Below are 7,090 nucleotides of genomic sequence, written 5' to 3'. Positions count from 1 at the left end.
TCTCAATTCTTAATTCCATTAACATGTTTAGATAGAGTTTTTCATGCTGATTAATCTGATATAAAATTCGTGTGAAATGGATAAAAAATGAATGAGTTATGCTTGCTTAAAGTTTGACATGTCCAAATGTTTTTGCTCGGATCTCTTAATCCATGGATTGTTAGGTTTAGATATTGATTGATCTGTAATCTACATTGAAAGAGCTTTCTGTTGATGTATGCATCTCAAAATTCTGGAAAATTTTCTGAACACAGCTCCGCCGTCTTCGCGAAGAAGATGGTGGAAACCACCGCTGGCCATACGCGTATCACTATGCGCCATACGCGTATCACTGTGCGCCATACGCGTATCACTATGCGCCATACGCGTATCACTGAGCCACCACTGGCCATACGCGTATCACTGTGCACCATACGCGTATCACCTGCAGCATGTTTTCAAACTTAAATCCATTTTATTTTTCCCTCCAATTTCCATATGCATTGTTTTCCAAACTTCAAAAATTCATAAGTTCTTCATTTTTTGTCCAAATTTGATGAGACTTTTTGCATTATTCTCCTTGTGATGTGTAGCTTTTTATGGTGATTTTTAATATTTTTTTTGCACGTGTGGAAAAATAAATTGCCTAGGGATTGTTTGAATGTATCATTTGTGTACCATGCTCACTATATCATTCATAAAATGATGATGCTTTCAAATAAATGGATGAAAATTTTTGTGCTTGTTATGGACATCTTGATGGTGATTTTCTTGTAGAGTTTATGATTTTTGGATAATTGGTGAGGGAGATATGAATTTTTGAATTAAGGTGTGACAATTTGTGTCACACCAAGCTAGGTCAACTTCATGATTTTATTTAAAATGCTTAGGGATGTTGGTTTGAGCTGAAATTTTTTGTGGATGATCATTGAGATGTCAAGATAACATGTGATTTTTTCTGGAAGTTTTGATGGAGTTTTCTAATTGATTGATAATTTTCTTCACTGTATGCTCATTTGGTAACATTGTGTGATACATGTTGGCATTTTGCTTGTGAAATTCTCATAGTGTATTGGATGAAGATGGAATTTGACATTAGCATTTTAGAGACATTGTAGGACATCATGGTTTTGATCCCATTCATTTCTCAATTGTTGTCACTGTTTTGTGATTTTTAGAAGTTGATGCTTATGTTGATGTCTTGAATTGGCTTGTGTAAATGTGTCTGGACTTCTTGATTTTCATTGACCTACTTTGTTTTGTCCAATTGAGCTGAAAATTGACATGCTACTTGTTGATTGTGTCCTGTTTAGGTGTGAATTATTTGAGGATTTTTGGAATTGTTTTGGTATGCTTTTGAGTGAGATAGTTCTGTTTGGGTCTTTGGGTGTTGCAAATTGCATGTTTGATGTTAAAATGTGCATGAAATGATAATGGTGAATGGTATGAGCATGGGACCAATTGCATTTTCTTTTAATTTGTTTGAATTTGATTTTAGTGTAGAATCACTTGCTGTTTAGATTTTTTTCTCCCCTTTGGACCCTAGGCTTGGCCTAGTGGTCTTGTTTCTCACATTTGGTTTGACTTTTCAGGATGAAATGCACTATGCTTAAGGAGATTGCTTCAAGTCAATTAAATTGGGATTGTTTGATGTTGTCTACTAACTTGACTTTGTGTTGTAGGGATTGATGCTTGAGCTTAGGCTTATGGCTTGCACTTGTGTGCATTAACTTGTGTTGCTTTGTACAGAATAACTGATTAACAATTTGCTGTTTACTATTGGTTTGTCTGAGTACTGATGATACTTGATTGATTTCAGGTACATTAAGTCGCTTACAGTTCTTTAAGAACTTGCTTGCTGCTGCTTGGTTTTTTAAACCAGTTGAGGTAGACTCTCTCGTCTTCATGTAGTCTGGAAGACCTGGCCTGTTACTTGGCCAGGCAACTGTCTGAAGTCCTCCTTAAGAGGCGATGTTTGTGGTTGTTTACATTTTGTGCCAAGCAGGTGAAGACCTCTATGAGGCAATTGGTGGATCAAAGGGATATGCAATCTATCCCCCACTATTCTGTTGAGTCGTCCCTCTGCTCACACCACTGTGTTGATGCATTGGGACACAAACCCAAGATCTTGTACAATGTACAGTTGTGTCAGAGTCTCGAGTGTAGAAGGGTTCCCACTTTCTGAACCCACGCTCCTTTTTCTGAAGCTCTCCCTGCCCAGGGATAAGAGCTGTGAAGTCTTATCTTCACTCTCCTTTCATCAGCTTCACCTTAGCCCCTCAATGGCAAGGTTAAGAGCAAAACCTCACCTGTACAGTTGGCTTGCCTTTGCAGCCTTACCCCTTGTTTGAGCCCCATTTGTGTGCATATAGTGTGTGCTACTTGTGAATGCTTGATTTACTGTTTGCTTGTGTTGAATAAGATAGGTTTGCTTCCTGTGCAAGTTAGCTAGAAACCTTGACTTAGGGATGATTTTGCATGATAACATCTAGGCTCGAGTTAGTCTCCCTAGTTGTGTCTCCCTCTGTTATCTGGTTAGGCTAGTCATGTGTCCCTTCGTAGGGGAACTACGTCGCCCTGATCCTCATACCAGATGAGGTACGTAGGCAGGAGATGAGCAGATCTCTCCGGGCGCCTGTGTCTTTGTTTTGTGTTGTTGTGTGCTTGGAAGCTGATGTAAGTCCATCGAGTGGCATTCGGGTTCCAGTGTTAGTGCGTGTTTTTGGTTCGGATGCTGATGTAAGCCCAGTGATTGGCATTCAGGCTCCACGTTTGCCTCCTTGTGTGTGTTTTTGGTTCGGAAGCTGATGTAAGTCCATCGAGTGGCATTCGGGTTCTAGTGTTAGTGCGTGTTTTTGGTTCGGATGCTGATGTAAGCCCAGTGATTGGCATTCAGGCTCCACGTTTGCCTCCTTGTGTGTGTTTTTGGTTCGGATGCTGATGTAAGTCCAGTGATTGGCATTCAGGCTCCACGTTTGCCTTTGCCTGTGTTTGTTTGTGTGCGTGTCAGCCGAGCTACGAATGCTCTGATTCTCCTTCGTCCAAAGGAGATACGTATGCATAGGATGCGACATCCTAGCGAGCATGTGTCATTTCCCCAATCCGAACTACTTAGACTCTGATGTCTATGTTTGATAGACTAAGTAGGCCCAGGATGCGGTATCCTGCCGAGTCAGTCTTGTCTGTTCTTGTGTCTCTTTCAGCCGGTATTTGTATGTGTTTGAGCAGTGTTTTAGCAACCATTTTCCTTCCTATTGTGCGTGGATCCCGTCGAGTACGACGGATGCGTAGGGGTGCTAATACCTTCCCTTCGCATAACCGACTCCCGATCCCATTCTCTTTGGTCGCGAGACCATGCTTTTTCCAGGTTTACTTCGAGCGTTTCCTTTCCCTCTTTTGGGATAAATAACGCACGGTGGAGGCTCTGTTGTTCTTGTTTCCCGCCGGTTTTTTCGCGTAATGCGACACCATGGTCTGAAAATATTTGCAAATGACACCTTAGTTCCTTGAAATTTTTGTGTGATGAATGTTATGATGCGCATGAATGCGTGAATGAGACAATAAAAAATAAGGGATCACACACAAGGCAAACAAAGGTCAAGGGATGAATCAAGTCATTGTCAAGATCAATCATCCATTTTGGTGGATTATGGTTTAAGGGTTTGTTGTAAGTCACGAGCATGGAGTCTGGGTAAGAATCATCCCAAAGACGTGAACTAAGGATAAAAACCTGTAGATCATGTTCTAAAAAGTTCCCATAGTCTTAATTCCATCTATCGGACATTACAGGTTAATATGATTGACTCATCGATCCATAATATTCTCAAGAGAAACTTGTCTGAGTGTAGTATCGCGTAACAACTGTTATCAAGTCTACACTTGAACAGTTTCCGCACTACGTCCTAAATAGGCCAAGAGGGGGTAAATGTTCTAAGGTCCTCAACTTCTCGGACCCAATTAGAAATAGTAATGCCTAACCACAAATACTTGTGTGACATTTCCAAATCCAAAGGAGTCTCCATTGAGCGGATGAATCTCAAGCCAACTTGTTAAAGACTACTCCACACAAATCGAACATGACTATACCATTCTCCTATCTTAATTGCACTCATGTTCGGGTTAGAACTTATCTCACGACTCAGAGATCACCAAGCACAACAAGCAGATATATCACACATACATATATACAAACATCACATATATACAAATATATACACACAAAAAGTAGGCTAAACCCACTGGAGACTACTCCTCAGCAGAGTCACCACTTAATTTCTGTAGCGGGAAATTCATGATGATCAACGTATTGACAAGCTAGAGATCAAATAACAAGAGTCGCCACCGCGCTTTTATTATTTCCAAGGGAAAAGGGAAAAAGTACGAACAAAACCCAAAAGTAAGAAGTTTTCAAATCAAAACTAATAAAATGTCAGAGATTACAGGTAAGGGGGTTGGTTACACAGAGGAGGGAAGGTGTTAGCACCAAAAGTATCTTAGGTACTCCTAGGGAGCCCTTTTTGTGTGCATATGTACTTGGTATAAAGTGATGTTTACAAGCAAATAGAATGGGGGGATGAGAAAAGAATTCATTAATTATATTTTTGTCTTTGACAAGACCTTCGGTCTTGTGCCTACGTACCAACATAAAAATGAGGGATCAAAACCTCGTAGTTCGTGATACAAATTTCAAAGTGGATGCATTTTTTTTAACAAAGATTAAGTTTGAAAGGCACAAAGGCCTGAAAATGGTTTGAATGAGTTAATTCTTTTTGGCTTTTTGAAAGTTTAAGTCAAGTATAGTTAAGTCTATTTACAAGTTTGATTTAAGAAAAAAAGTTTGAAAATGCAATGGCATAAGGCCAAAGTTTCTATCTTTTTTGCAAAAAATGGTCAAAGTTTAGAACAAAAGTAGTTCACACAAAGAAGATTTTAAAAAATGGAGGGAGAGATTTTAAAATTAAAGAAATGGGGAGAAGATGAAGAGACTATCCTATGCACAAAATTAAAAGTTTAGAGTTGAAAAGATCTGACCAAATGGGTAGCAATCCAATAGACAAGAATGTCAATAGAAACCCAGAATTCCCTTGGACTTTTAGAATCAAGCAACACACAAATGCACATTATATTATCTTGAAGAGCAAGGCATTAAATAAAGATGGCCATATCCAAGCTTATCCATTCCATGATCTTCTTCAAAATGGCCCATGCAACAGATGAATTCCACAAGTCACAGGTTCAAAATAACAGCTTCACAATGATCATGTTGGAGATGAACTCAAAAGGATATTGAATGATGTATCAGATGAAGTTTCAAATTGCAAGCACTTGGTTCTTCAACAAGTTGGCATTGGCCAAGTCCATTAGCATAGGAAGGTTACCTAGATTCTAAGTCCATTTGTCCAATATCAAGCCAACAGTCCCCACAAAAGTTTTTTAGGGTTTTTGTTGTTATTATGTACATTAATGGTCAAAGACCACACAAACAAGCAAAGTATGTATAAACAAAATGTATCACACAATATGGTCCAAATGGACAGAGGTAAAATTGCATTAACATAAACAATTAGAATGATATGAACAATGGCAAATGAATAGAAACTAAAATTAAATGGTATTAAAGTAAAGGGCTTGAAATTAAAAGTTAGTAGTTAATAGGTTAGAAGTTAGTATTCTTTTGCTTTTGCTTTTCATTTTAAGACATTCTTTGGAGAACACTCAACCCACTTATCACAAGCATGAATCCTTGAGCCAAAACATCTTCCAAAGGAAGGAAAGAAGGCCAAGTTTCTACATAATACCATGAAAGAGAGGAGTCTTACAATCTCACTAACTAGAATGCTTATGCCTTTTATGTCACAAATTTAGCGCTATGTTAAGCAATCGTAATTGGACTTATGTAGAAGTAACAACTATTTGCGGTCGGGCAATAATATTTTGGTGTTAATGCATGTTAGAGACATAGTATAATGGACTATGCTCATCAAAACATTCCACACACAAAAAGAATATGCAAAAGGTATGGCCTAATCACATCCATACTCATGTCAATTTTTCATAGGCCACATGGAATGAATAAATGAAGAAAGGTAATAATACGATGAAGTGGGAGGGGAATGAATCAAAACACAAATTGGTCAAAGGAGGACTTTTACCAAATTAATATCATCCATTTATTTTGGGAGATGGAATGTACATTCCATCAATCCCCTAAATCCAATGATATTAATTTGACAAAGTCAAATAAACCTTGACCAAGGCCCAACAATAAGAGTCAAACATAAACAAGTCATCACAATTGATCAACAAATTTATTTGGCATTTATTCAAATTAAAAAAAATACTAAAATAGTGCATTTAAATTATTATATGGTTTTTCCAATTCCTAAAATCTCATCAAAACACCAAAGAAATGGCCATGAGATTTATCATAGGTCAAACAAGGTCAAAGGACCTTGGAGAAAAAAATTCATCATTTTTGGACATTTAAAATTATTTTTATATAGTTAAAAAAAAATGAAAAATCAATTAATTCATGAAAAATATTAATAATGATCCAAAAAATAATTTTAATTCAGAAAATGTAACAGAAAAATATTTGATTTTTTTTGGTGAAAGTCCCATATTTTTTGGATCAATATTGAATTTAATATGAATTATTCAAAATAATGCAATTAAAATATCAGAAAAAACGTGGACCACTTGATCTCCCTCATTAATTGAGGTTGCAGATCAAGTGGCCAGAAACGCGTTATCCACGATGGACTCAAGTCAATGCGCCATAACATTGGTAATTCAAATGCACGCTCCAAATTAACATAAATCAAGCAGATCATGTGGCTGTGAGACATGCTAGCTCATGGCCGAAGTTGTAGCTCCGATCTTCTTCTCAAGATACCCAGTCAAACTAGGGTTCCAAGACAAATCACCCTCAAACTCTTGAAGAAAACTTCATCAGTATAACATGTAGAAGCAACTGGGACTCATATATGATGCTTATAACCACTCTTGAGTTGATTCTTGATTGTGCTCTTTGGTCATGAGGGTCTCAAACCCTAGATGTGGTCAATGAATCAAGGAGATCATGCCCTGTCTACAAAAAGAGTTAGATAGA

The sequence above is a fragment of the Lathyrus oleraceus genome, chromosome 7, assembly GCF_024323335.1.
Source record: "Lathyrus oleraceus cultivar Zhongwan6 chromosome 7, CAAS_Psat_ZW6_1.0, whole genome shotgun sequence".
In the NCBI taxonomy this organism is placed as follows: domain Eukaryota; kingdom Viridiplantae; phylum Streptophyta; class Magnoliopsida; order Fabales; family Fabaceae; genus Lathyrus; species Lathyrus oleraceus.
This window is presented reverse-complemented; position numbering follows the sequence as displayed.